Source organism: Salmo salar, chromosome ssa14 (assembly GCF_905237065.1).
Source record: "Salmo salar chromosome ssa14, Ssal_v3.1, whole genome shotgun sequence".
In the NCBI taxonomy this organism is placed as follows: domain Eukaryota; kingdom Metazoa; phylum Chordata; class Actinopteri; order Salmoniformes; family Salmonidae; genus Salmo; species Salmo salar.
Genome location: NC_059455.1, coordinates 83,326,188 through 83,339,706, shown reverse-complemented (window position 1 = coordinate 83,339,706; position 13,519 = coordinate 83,326,188). Strand labels below are relative to the sequence as shown.

General features: G+C 45.8%; 2 protein-coding genes across 2 annotated transcripts in view; both read right to left on the bottom strand.

The window, feature by feature from the left end:
- The window catches only part of rp9 (RP9 pre-mRNA splicing factor), a 104,851-nt gene that overhangs the window by 43,762 nt on the left and 47,570 nt on the right, over positions 1-13,519 (bottom strand). Inside the window, exon 7 of the mRNA XM_045693642.1 lies at positions 12,437-12,527. The gene's annotated coding sequence lies outside the window, so the exon portion shown is untranslated. The remainder of the gene's footprint in view (positions 1-12,436; positions 12,528-13,519) is intronic.
- Positions 1-13,519, bottom strand: part of LOC106570440 (engulfment and cell motility protein 1) — a 199,535-nt gene that overhangs the window by 152,438 nt on the left and 33,578 nt on the right. The window lies entirely within an intron of this gene.

The window sequence follows — 13,519 nt, the reverse complement described above, 5'->3', positions numbered from 1 at the left end:
TGGCACCTTAATTTGTCGAGGACGGGCTTGTGGTAATGGCTGGAGTGGAATAGTATCAGATACATCAAACATAGTTTCCATGTGTTTGATGCAATTCCATTTGCTCCGTTTCAGCCATTATTATGAGCCGTCCCCCCCTCAGCAGCCACCACTGGTACAGAGTACGTTACAATGATTTTACTAACTACTTTTGACCAGGGCCCATAAGGGCTCTGGCCAAAAGTAGTGCACTATGTAGGGAATAGGGTGCAATTTGTTACATAGCCCAGAAGACTCAAGGCTATTGTGGCTGTTTGCAGCTCTTGGCTAACAGTGATGTGTAATTTACATAGCTGGGAGATTAGTGAAGGGGTTTGGAAAGTAGGTCCGGCATGTTTGAGGAGGAGCAGCTCGGTGATATGGAATGTGAGCTCTTAATACCTCGACAAACCACAACCACCACCAGGCCTAGCTGGAGTTCATCACTGGGGTCTGGAGTTTTCCTAGTCAAGTCACGTCGGGAAAAACTCAGAGCCCTCAAAACAGACATTGAGATACAGTACCAGTCAAAAGTTTGGACACACCTACTCATTCCAGGGTTTTTATTGTATTTTTACTATTAGTCTAGTAGAAGGAGGGGGGTTTAAATGCATCCAAATAATATTAGAGGACAAAGTTTATTAGCCTCATAGGGCCTCAGGATGCCAAGGCAGTAGACTACTACTGTGTTTTTAGGAGTCTAACTGTAATGCTTTATAATGCGCTTGCCCATAATTAAACTCACTCTCTCATGTCAACACACTGACGCTATGCCAGTTAGGTCCTGAAAACACAACACCACTCACTCTACCATGTCAACACACTGACGCTATGCCAGTTAGGTCCTGAAAACACAACACCACTCACTCTACCATGTCAACACACTGACGCTATGCCAGTTAGGTCCTGAAAACACACCACCACTCACTCTACCATGTCAACACACTGACGCTATGCCAGTTAGGTCCTGAAAACACACCACCACTCACTCTACCATGTCAACACACTGACGCTATGCCAGTTAGGTCCTGAAAACACAACACCACTCACTCTACCATGTCAACACACTGACGCTATGCCAGTTAGGTCCTGAAAACACATGGGTGCCTCACTCTACCATCCGTGTCCTAAGAAAGAACAGCTCTACCTAATAACAGAATGCAATTTTGCTTTATGCAATGTTGCTCGGTGTGAAAGGCAGTGTGCAAGTCTTTGAAAACACTTGAACATCAGAGCTCTAGAGATGTGTGTAGCAGTGGTGTTTCGATTTCTCTCAGTCTCAACACAACATGACATCATCTGGAGCAACATCAGGAGAAACATGCATCCAGAAGCACTTGAGGGGGAAACGTGGAATATCAAGTGGTAGTGACTTCTGACCCACTCTTCCTCTTGAGCGGCCATCATCAAATCTCGCTGACCTTCGATCATGGGGGGCATCCTCCAACAGGGGGGCGAGCCACCATAAACAAAAAAATAGAACGCTCGGCTCGAGCCTTCTTTGAGTGGGGGGGGGCACACAGTACACAAAAACACTCCTGGGTCACATGACCTAGGCCCTGGATGAATGGGTTTTTTGGTTGGTCTGTGGGAGTCATGGGAACAGGGGACTGGTTCCATGGGAGGAGGACACAGGGAGGTGGTGGTATGTGGAAGCAGGAGAGGCGTAGGAATAGGAGGGACCAACAGCAGAAAAAAACTCAATTCAGAAGGAGAAACCCCTCCCCGTATCTCTGTTTCTCTCTCCATCTCTCTCTTTCCATCTCCCTCTGGCTCGGTCGTGCAGTGCGTCACTGTAAGTGGGTGGCTTTTCTAATAGGGCGCAAATAAAAACTAAAAAAACAAACATTTGTTCAAATAAAAACATTCTATTAATAAACCCTTAATGGCACAGCTCAATTTATGAAAAAGTGGTTTGAGTCGGGGAAAAAAACAATGCATTAAGTAATCTGTCTGGCAGCACCATTTTTGTCTATTGTGTAATCGGTGCATGTAACTCTGTAGGGCAAATCAATACTACCCTCTCTCTACAGTGGTGCCTCAGCCTCTGCTTTCACTTTATCTGGCACACACAGCTCAGTGCTAGCAAAAAGCATGTCGGGGCTAGTCCATAGGACTGAATGTCCTGGTAAAACCCACTGTAGAAACCCGACAATAGGCGGCTATATTTAGTTTGCTGTATTCTGTGACTTCCTGTATGCCTAGTAGACTACATTACCCATAAATAATGAATCTGTTCATTCATACCACCCATTCTCTCAGTTTAGTGATATTGGAGCCCTAGAGCTTGTAGCATCAAGGTCAGATATCTCCTGTACTGACTAGGGCCTTGTTCAAATACATACAACAACAAAAAATAACACCCCTTTCCTTCCTTCTTCCCATACTTGTAAGTAATGCCTAATAACTGGTAAGTCATTAAGTGTCAATAAGCCTTATCTGAGTCAGAACGGCTCGTAGGGCTGGAACCCATCTCCTGTTTCTGTAGCGTGAGGCAGCTTGATCTACAAGTACACCCCCTGGACAGGACGCTAGTAATAACTGTAAAAATCACACAAATAGTTAGGTATAAGCAATGGTTCTATCACATAGGTTTCACCAATCAAGCCATGTCAGATCTGGGATTTGTTCAAGGAATGGAAAGAAAGGAGGATACATTGTTATAGCTTTCGAACAGGGCCTGAATAGGATGTTACAAAGTCCGAGATGCAACTTCCCCAAATGGCTAAAATTACCCGTCAGAAGGCAGAGAAAACCACTGTGTACTGACGCTCGTAGTCTATTTTTAATTATTCCACATGACTGACGCAGCCCTAAAGGGCACATGACTGACGCAGCCCTAAAGGGCACATGACTGACGCAGCCCTACAGGGCACATGACTGACGCAGCCCTACAGGGCACATGACTGACGCAGCCCTACAGGGCACATGACTGACGCAGCCCTACAGGGCACATGACTGACGCAGCCCTACAGGGCACATGACTGATGCAGCCCTAACCAGAAGTGTAAATGGGCACACAAACGCTTTACAAAACTGAGAGTGAGTTTTTGGCAGGCCATCAGGATTTATAAAGAAACTGTTTAATATGGAATGTAACGTTTAAAGGGTTGTTCGTTGGATGTAGCCAAGCCTATGAACAGCAAGCGGAAGATCATATATGGGCCAGTGAAAAAATTACATCAATCAAGTATTTTCCTACAGTATGTGTGTGGGCGCTAACAATTAAAGGTTAAATAAAAATGTAAATAAAGAACAAGAGTTCAAAGGCATATCCCCAGTCAATGTGCTACTGAGTTTATCGTCAGCCAAAGTCAATGTTATTTTAATTATTTATAGCACTCAGTTCCTTATTGAATGATCTCCGTAAATTCAGCCAGAAAAATCATGCAATAGTTAATGTGTGGTATTAACAAAAGGATGAAAGCACAGGTACTGCTTCTATAACAACATCTGAATGTGCCTCTAGCCTTGTATGAAGACAGTCAGTGGGTCTGGCACCCTATTCCTACAAAGTGTACTACTTTTGACCAGAGCCCAAAGCCTGAGCCTGAGAGACAGAATAACAACAAAAGAATCCAGAAAAACACATGTCAAAAATGTTATAAAATGATTTGCATTTTAATGAGGGAAATAAGTATTTGACCCCTCTGCAAAACATGACTTAGTACTTGGTGGCAAAACCCTTGTTGGCAATCACAGAGGTCAGACATTTCTTGTAGTTGGCCACCAGGTTTGCACACATCTCAGGAGGGATTTTGTCCCACTCCTCTTTGCAGATCTTCTCCAAGTCATTAAGGTTTCGAGGCTGACGTTTGGCAACTCGAACCTTCAGCTCCTTCCACAGATTTTCTATGGGATTAAGGTCTGGAGACTGGCTAGGCCACTCCAGGACCTTAATGTGCTTCTTCTTGAGCCACTCCTTTGTTGCCTTGGCCGTGTGTTTTGGGTCATTGCCATGCTGGAATACCCATCCATGACACATTTTCAATGCCCTGGCTGAGGGAAGGAGGTTCTCACCGAAGATTTGACGGTACATGGCCCCGTCCATCGTCCCTTTGATGCGGTGAAGTTGTCCTGTCCCCTTAGCAGAAAAACACCCCCAAAGCATAATGTTTCCACCTCCATGTTTGACGGTGGAGATGGTGTTCTTGGGGTCATAGGCAGCATTCCTCCTCCTCCAAACACGGCGAGTTGAGTTGGTGTCAAAGAGCTCTATTTTGGTCTCATCTGACCACAACACTTTCACTAAGTTGTCCTCTGAATCATTCAGATGTTCATTGGCAAACTTCAGACGGGCATATATATGTATTCTTGAGCAGGGGGACCTTGCGGGCGCTGCAGGATTTCAGTCCTTCACGGCGTAGTGTGTTACCAATTGTTTTCTTGGTGACTATGGTCCCAGCTGCCTTGAGGTCATTGACAAGATCCTCCCGTGTAGTTCTGGGCTGATTCCTCACCGTTCTCATGATCATTGCAACTCCACGAGGTGAGATCTTGCATGGAGCCCCAGGCCGAGGGATGTTGACAGTTCTTTTGTGTTTCTTCCATTTGCGAATAATCTCACCAAATGTAGTCACCTTCTCACCAAGCTGCTTGGCGATGGTCTTGTAGCCCATTCCAGCCTTGTGTAGGTCTACAATCTTGTCCCTGACATCCTTGGAAAGCTCTTTGGTCTTGGCCATGGTGGATATTTTTGTTGTTATTCTGTCTCTCACAGTTCAAATAAACCTACCATTAAACTTATAGACTGATCCTTTCTTTGTCAGTGGGCAAACGTACAAAATCAGCAGGGGATGAAATACTTTTTTCCCCCACTATAAACCTACCATTAAAATTATAGACTGATCATTTCTTTGTCAGTGGGCAAACGTACAAAATCAGCAGGGGATCAAATATTTTTTTCCCCTCACTGTATGTGGCAGGGTCTACAGGAAATCACGGACTACAAAAAGAAAACCAGCCACGTCACGGACACCGTTGTCATGCTTCCAAACACCTTACTTGCCCACTTTGAGGATAATACAGCGTCACCGTCACGGCCCACTAACAAGGACTGTGCCGACGTGAGTAAAACATTTAAACGTGTTAACCCTTGCAAGGTTGCTGGCCCAAATGGCATATTTAACCGCGTCCTCAGAGCATGCACAGACCAGCTGGCTGGTGTGTTTACGGACATATTCATTCACTCCCTATCACAGTCTGCTGTCCCCACATGCTTCAAGATGTCCACCATTGTTCCTGTACCCAAGAAGGCAAAGGTAACTGAACTTAACGACTATCGTGCTATGAGAGACTAGTCAAGGATCATATCACCTCTACCATACCTGACACCCTAGACCCACTTCAGTTTGCACAACGCCCCAACAGGTCCACAGACGATGCAATCGCCATCACACTGCCCTTTCCCATCTGGACAAGAGGAATACCTATGTAAGAATGCTGTTCATGGACTACAGCTCAGCAACACCATAGTACCCTCCAAGCTCATCATCAAGCTGGAGGCCCTGGGTCTCAACCCCGCCCTGTGTAACTGGGTCCTGGACTTTGACGGGCCGCCCACCGGGTGTTGAAGGTAGGAAACAATATCTCCACTTCGCTGACCCTCAACACTGGGACCCCACAAGGGTGCGTGCTCAGCCCCCTCCTGTACTCCCTGTTCACCCATGACTGCATGGCCATGCACGCCTCCAACTCAATCATCAAGTTTGCAGACGACACTACAGTGGTAGGCTTGATTACCAACAATGACGAGACAGCCTACAGGGAGGAGGTGAGGGCCCTCGGATTGTGGTGTCAGGAAAACAACCTCTCACTCAACAAAACAAAAGAAGATGATCGTGGACTTCAGGAAACAGCAGAGGGAGCACCCTCCTATCCACATCGAAGGGACAGCAGTGGAGAAGGTGGAAAGTTCCTCGGCGTACACATCACTGACAAACTGAAATGTCCACCCACACAGAGTGTGGCTTTAAACAACGCCACCTTAAATAATGCCACTTTAATAATGTTTACATATCTTACACTACCCATATCATATGTATATACTGTATTTTATACCATTTATTGCACCTTGCCTATGTCGCTTGGCCATCGCTCATCCATATATTTCTATGTACATATTCTCAATCACCCCTTTAGATTTGTGTGTATTAGGTAGTTATTGAGAAATTGTTAGATTGCTTGTTAGATATTATTGTAATGTCAGAACTAGAAGCACACGCATTTCGCTACACTCGCATTAACATCTGCTAACCATGTGTATGTGACCAATAACATTTGATGTGTTTGGCTGACGCCAGGAGAACGCTACCTGCCCCAATGCACAGTGCCAACTCTAAAGTTTGGTGGAGGAGAAATAATGATCTGGAGTTGTTTTTCATGGTTCCAGTGAAGGGAAATCTTAATGCTACAGCATACAATGACATTCTATACAATTCTATGCTTCCAACTTCGTGGCAACAGTTTGAAGAAGGCCCTTTCCTGTATCATCATAACAATGCAAAAACCGAGGTCCATAAAGGAATGGTTTGTCGAGATCAGTGTGGAATACTTGACTGGCCTGCACAGAGCCCTGACCTCAACACCATCGAACACCTTTGCAATGAATTGTAACGCTGAATGCGAGCCAAGCCTAATCGACCAACATCAGTGCCTGACCTCACTAATGCTCTTGTGACTGAATAGAAGCAAGTCCCCGCAGAGTGGAGGCTGTTATAGCTGCAAAGCGGGGACCAACTCCATATTAATGCCCATGAATTTGGAATGAGATGTTCGATGAGCAAGTGTCCACATACTTTTGGTAATGTTGCATATATGGATGATTTCTAAAGCCAGACACATTTAACAGTTAGGCTATTGATTATTAACCTAATTAAGTTGGGGTTTCCCCGCTCCTCACTTTTCTTAGACAATTAAGGCAAGGGCTGTTTTCTCATCTCCTCATTCTGCTGCTGCCTCCACCGCATTGTTCTCAACACCAATATGCTGGTTAACTTTTCTTTATGCACATAGCAGCATGGTCTAGGAAAAGGTTCCAATTCAACAGCGCACTGATGTTTCAGAACTGCGGACAGCGAACGCTATGAAACGTGGGAGAAAGCGTTATAGTGGGAGAAAATGTTTTGTTTATTTTACCTTTATTTAACCAGGTAGGCTAGTTGAGAACAAGTTCTCATTTACAACTGCGATCTGGCCAAGATAAAGCAAAGCAGTGTGACAGAAACAACAACACAGAGTTACATGGAATAAACAAGCGTACAGTCAACACAATAGAAAAAAAGAAAGTCTATATACAGTGTGTGCAAATGGCATGAGGAGGTATGGCAATAAATAGGCCATAGTAGCAAAGTAATTACAATTTAGCAGATTAAGACTGGAGTGATAGATGAGCAGATGATGATGAGCAGATGATTGTGTGTAAGTAGTGATACTGGTGTGCAAAAGAGCAGCAAAGTAAATAAAAAACAATATGGGGATGAGGTAGGTAGATTGGGTGGGCTATTTACAGATGGACTATGTACAGCTGCAGCGATCGGTTAGCTGCTCAGATAGCTGATGTTTAAAGTTAGTGAGGGAAATGTAAGTCTCCAGCTTCAGCGATTTTTGCAATTCGTTCCAGTCACTGGCAGCAGAGAACTGGAAGGAAAGGCGGCCAAAGGAGGTGTTGGCTTTAGGGATGACCAGTGAGATATACCCGCTGGAGCGCGTGCTACGGGTGGGTGTTGGCTAGGTAAAGCCCCGAGATAAGGCGGAGCTTTACTTAGCATAGACTTGTAGATGACCTGGAGCCAGTGGGTCTGGCGACGAATAAGTAGCGAGGGCCAGCCGACTAGAGCATACAGGTTGCAGTGGTGGGTGATATAAGGCGCTTTGGTAACAAAACGGATGGCACTGTGATAGACTGCATCCAATTTGCTGAGTAGAGTATTGGCAGCTATTTTGTAGATGACATCGCCGAAGTCAAGGATCGGTAGGATAGTCAGTTTTACTAGGGTAAGTTTGGCGGCGTGAGTGAAGGAGGCTTTGTTGCGAAATAGAAAGCCGATTCTAGATTTGATTTTGGATTGGAGATGTTTGATATGAGTCTGGAAGGAGAGTTTACAGTCTAGCCAGACACCTAGGTATTTGCAGTTGTCCATGTATTCTAGGTCCGCACCGTCCATTTGGTTTTTCTAGCGTTTAAGAGCAGTTAGAGGCCACGGAAGGAGTGTTGTATGAGCAGTTAGAGGCCACGGAAGGAGTGTTGTATGAGCAGTTAGAGGCCACGGAAGGAGTGTTGTATGAGCGGTTAGAGGCCACGGAAGGAGTGTTGTATGAGCAGTTAGAGGCCACGGAAGGAGTGTTGTATGTTATAGAATAATATCATTTTTATTAATGTTGCACCATTGTCCTTAACCATATACAATTTCAGTAGCACTTGTCTTAGAGTGATGGACTGTGACATCCCCACAGCCACCATAATGGATCAGTCCACTCAGAGAGGCGTGAATCAGACAGGTGTCTTGTAAACCATGATTTATTACATTTCTTTGCTACTGCTCGACTAAAGAAATCTCGGTCGACCAACTGCCTATCAACCAACAACTCAACTAAAATGGGGTCAGCTCTATAAGCTAGCTAGCTAATGAGGTTACATGTCCGAACAAAGTGTAAACAAATGGTTAACGACACGCGAGTAGTTTTAGAACAGTCCACAACATAGTTTATGAATGAATGTGGTCCCGGCAAGCTGCTATAGGAAGATCAAAATGTTGCGCCTGTAAGATGGGTCAGGTTTTTTGACCTGGTTGGGTTATTTAACTAGGAAAGTCCGTTAAGAACAAATTCTTATTGAACAATGACGGCCTACCCCGGCGAAACCGTCCCCTAACCCGGACGACGCTGGGCCAATTGTGCGCCGCCCTATGGGACTACGAATCACGGCCGGTTGTGATACAGCCTGGGATTGAACCAGGGTCTGTAGTGACGCCTCTAGCACTGAGATGCAGTGCCTTTGAACACTGCGCCACTCGGGAGCTATAAGCAAGCCGTTTTCGCTGTAGTAATGCTGCAACCATGATGCTTGCGAATCTACACTCGTCTTTTTCTCTAGGGCACTCGGAAACAACGGTGCACCGCACAGCGAAGCCTTATCATTACAACAATTATTATCTGGGAGTCCATCCATGTAATGACTAAAAGGTCATATCATAGTTCAGCAGCAGTAATCCCTCTTCAACTTTAATGGTGTTTTATGTGTATCAAAACACAAATAACACAGACACCAGGGTCTAATGATGAGATTTGTGTGCGCACTTTTTAGCCCTATTTTTAGGGACTCTCACTGCCAGTCAGTCAGCCAGTCAATCAATCAGTCAGCTAGTCAGTCAGTCATTTAGTCAGTCATGTAGTCAGTCTGTCACCCTAGACTGAGACCAGAAAGAGCCTAGTCAGTCTGTCACTCAGGCGGTGCTGAAGATATACTGTACCATGTCACCCTAGACTGAGACCAGAAAGAGCCTGACCGGGGAACATTTGGGATTGATTTGCTGCTATTTTTACATGTCCTAATTTAAATACTTCAGAAATACAGTCAGAGACTGTCGGCCTCAACACCCGTGGGAGCCCTGGAAGTGTTTATTAATCTCAAAAGTAAGTCAAAGAACATTGCTCAAGTAAAGAATCTCTTTGCTATAGCACTGTTTATTACACAGCCTTGAGAAAAATTAATTAGTGCTCAGGAGTTGTCATGACAAGGCAACGGAGAAACTAACATTCATCCTTGCCCCACAAACACACACCCTAAAAAGCTCATAAGACTCCTCCGTTCACGGTGTACCTTGGTATGCAGGAGGATTCACACAGCAGCAGTTTCTCTCCAGGAGACACAAGAGCTAGTATACATCTTCAACTGAGCAAAACGCCTCCTCTCATTGGTCCATAACTCTAAAATGGAGCATGGAACATGCACTCTTAACAATAACCTTTGGATGCATGCAAAATGGCCCCCTATTCCCTTTACAGTGGACTACTTTTGACCAGGGGCCCTATGGGTCCTCCTGCCCTGTGGTTCCTGGTCAAAAGTAGTGCACTATAAAGGGAATAGGGTGCCATTTGGGATGCAAAAATTGTCTTAGAATAAAACTGAGGCAGGCTACTACAATTATAGTTAGTCGTGATGACTATGATCACAGGCAGTAATACGGGCTCCAAAGTAGCAGTAACATTATACACATGACTGTGCATTACTGCACTGCCTCCCTTAACCTCCTCTTTCACAGAGGACACACACTGGGTGGAGGAATAACCAGCACTGGATACCAGGCAGAGAGCCACTCTGTGACCAGTAGTGGATACCATGGAGAAGGGAACAAAGAAGATACTGTGATTTTCCCTCACATGAATGCGCAAAGTGATTGTGGAAACACACACAAACCAATAGGAACACACACCGATACTCTCTTGTCCTGCCAGCTGTCCTCCTACCCCTCCCTGGCCCCCCAGCTGTGGCTCACCACCCACCTCCAGTGAGGCCTGGATTTTACCAAAGCACAGTTCCCCCTCTGAATCCCATAGAGCTTCCCCTGTACCCCCATCCCTGCTGCCAGGAGTATCAGGACCACTGTGTTATTCATCACGCTCACTGAACACCCCTCCACTCCATCCATCTCTGCCCATAGCTCAATCTGTGTGGGGCCTAGCTAGGTCTGGGAAATGATCATGTATACTGGTGAGGATGCTGACACTTATTGCATACTGGCATTATGCGTGCTTTACCCATATCTATACGCATGCCTTTACAAAGCCCATGCCCTCAGGATATCCCCCCTTGCCATGCACAAACCTTCCCTCAGACATATCCTACTCCATTCCCCTCATATCGACCTAAATCACAGCCCTCCCAATGCCCGTATCTGCATTGGCGAGGAGGACAATGCCCGCCTCCCCCTCCGACCAGATTGCTGTGTGGGTTGGCCCTCGGCACTGGGTCTGTGTCCCAAATGGCACCCTATTCCCTATCTAGTGCACTACTTTTGACCAGAGACCTATGGGCCCGGGTTAAAAGTATTGCACTAGATAGGGAATAGAGGTCCATTTGAGACGCATTATAGGCCTTTCATCCCTCTGCATCAGCCAGACTAAACCATTAATTGGGGTTTGCAGAGGGCTGTTATTCATTCCTCTAGTGAAGCTTACACTACACTGCTCAGGGGACTCACACCCTCCACTTGTGGTACAGCAGTTTCATGCGATTGAACTCGGGTCTATTTTGGGATATAAAGAGAATCTAAAAAACGCCATAATTGTAGCTTTTTTGGGCTAATTGTACGTAACCCATACTAATGTGTGTGGCAAGGACAAAGAGCGAAAGAGAGAAATAGAGAGAGAGACAGACTGAGAGCGTAAGTGAAAAGTAGAGAGCAAGAGCATAAACATAAAGAGTGAGGCCTCTGCTGTGCTTCAAACTGAGCTCTCATTGCAACAGGTATGTCATTATGATGTCATCAAATAGCATTCATTTGTCATGATGCTGTGAATGCAGACGGAACAACAGATCCGTGTTTCAAATGGTAGGCTGTTTAACTCAAGACGTCAGACTCTGGGCAGATTTATGAATATTCTGAGTAACAGATTACCACAGAACACTATATAGAGGTTGTTAGGCATGTTTGTACAGGAAATGGATCAGATCACATGATGCAGCAACAGCAAGTGGTGGCTCACCTTCCACTATTCTTGGCCGTTCACCCTCCTCCCTCCCAGTTCTAAGGACAGACCCCGCTATCTTGTTTTTCTACTGCAGCTCCTTCCTCCCTTCACCTCATAAAGTTCACTGTGCTTCAATCTATATACACTGTCTGTCGGTCTGGATTCATAAATGCATACAGACCAGTTAGACAGATCTCAGTTCTACCCCCCCAGACAAATAGAGCACCAGATCAGCAACACACAGGCCTCCAGCCCAGCCAGCCAGCCAGCCAACCAGTCCTAGACTATTAGAGCGGTCAGTGCTGCTGCTGGCATCAAAAGCACTGTCACTCTTTGTTTGTAGACACTCGCTCTGGGGAGGGCAGAATCTGAACATCCGTGACAAAGTTCCACAGCAGGTGGCCTGCAGATGTGGTGGGGGCTTGGCTGGCCAACGATGGTGACAGTCAGTGACAGAGACAACTCCAGTTCAGTGAAATAAGAAAATAAAATACCTTGAGGTGCTCTCCAGTCCAGCTGCAGTGTTGGCCCAAGCACCATCTGTATCCCAAATGGCACCCAATTCCCTACTTGGTGCACTACTTTTGACCACAGAGCTATGGGCCCCGGTCAAACGTAGTGCACTACATAGGGAACAGAATGCCATTTGAGACTCATCCCAAAGACTGTCCGCTCTACTTGAGTAGCAACTGTGGATGATGATAAATCCATGATAAATGCCACTTACCTCCCACCACCCATCTACATGCTGCAGTCGGTCCCACCAAGCAGGCACGAGTGTGTGTGTGTAAGGGGTTAGCCAACTTCCACAGATGTTGCTGTAATTGAATAAAGAGGAAGGGATGTAACAGATGCGGGGGGGGGGGGTGTTCCCGTGTGCCAAATCACCATGGCAACAAGAGATACAAAATCTAACCGAAGCCGTTGTTATGGCTTCGTTCTAACCTGGAATGGCCGGCAGATGCTCTGTGAGCAGATTCAGAAGAATCGCCACATCGATAGACACACAGACAGAGTGCACCAAGGGTCAGCACACTCCACTGGCTTCCAGTTGAAGCTCGCATCTGCTACAAGACCATGGTGCTTGCCTACGGAGCTGTGAGGGGAACGGCACCTCCGTACCTTCAGGCTCTGATCAGTCCCTACACCAAACGAAGGGCACTGCGTTCATCCACCTCTGGCCTGCTCGCCTCCCTACCTCTGCGGAAGCACAGTTCCCGCTCAGCCCAGTCAAAACTGTTCGCTGCTCTGGCACCCCAATGGTGGAACAAGCTCCCTCACGACGCCAGGACAGCAGAGTCAATCACCACCTTCCGTAGACACCTGAAACCCCACCTCTTTAAGGAATACCTGGGATAGGATAAAGTAATCCTTCTAACCCCCCCCCCCCCAAAAAAAGATATAGATGTACTATGTGGTTGTTCCATTGCATATCATAAGGTGAATGCACCAATTTGTAAGTCGCTCTGGATAAGAGCATCTGCTAAATGACGTAAATGTAAATGTAATGTAAATGTCAGTAACTGGGAGCCATAAACCAAAGACACAGAAAGACAAAGTCTTCTCATGTTTTGTTGATTTCAAAAAAGCTTTTGACTCAATTTGGCATATGAGTGTGTGCTATACAAATTGATGGAGAGCAGTGTTGGGGGAAAAACATAACACTATAAAATCTATGTACACAAAAACAACAAGTGTGCAGTTAAAATTGGCAAAAAAAACATTACTTTCTACAAGGCCTTGGGGTGAGACAGGGATGCAGCTTTAGCCCAATTCTCTTCAACATGTATATCAACAAATTGGCAATGGC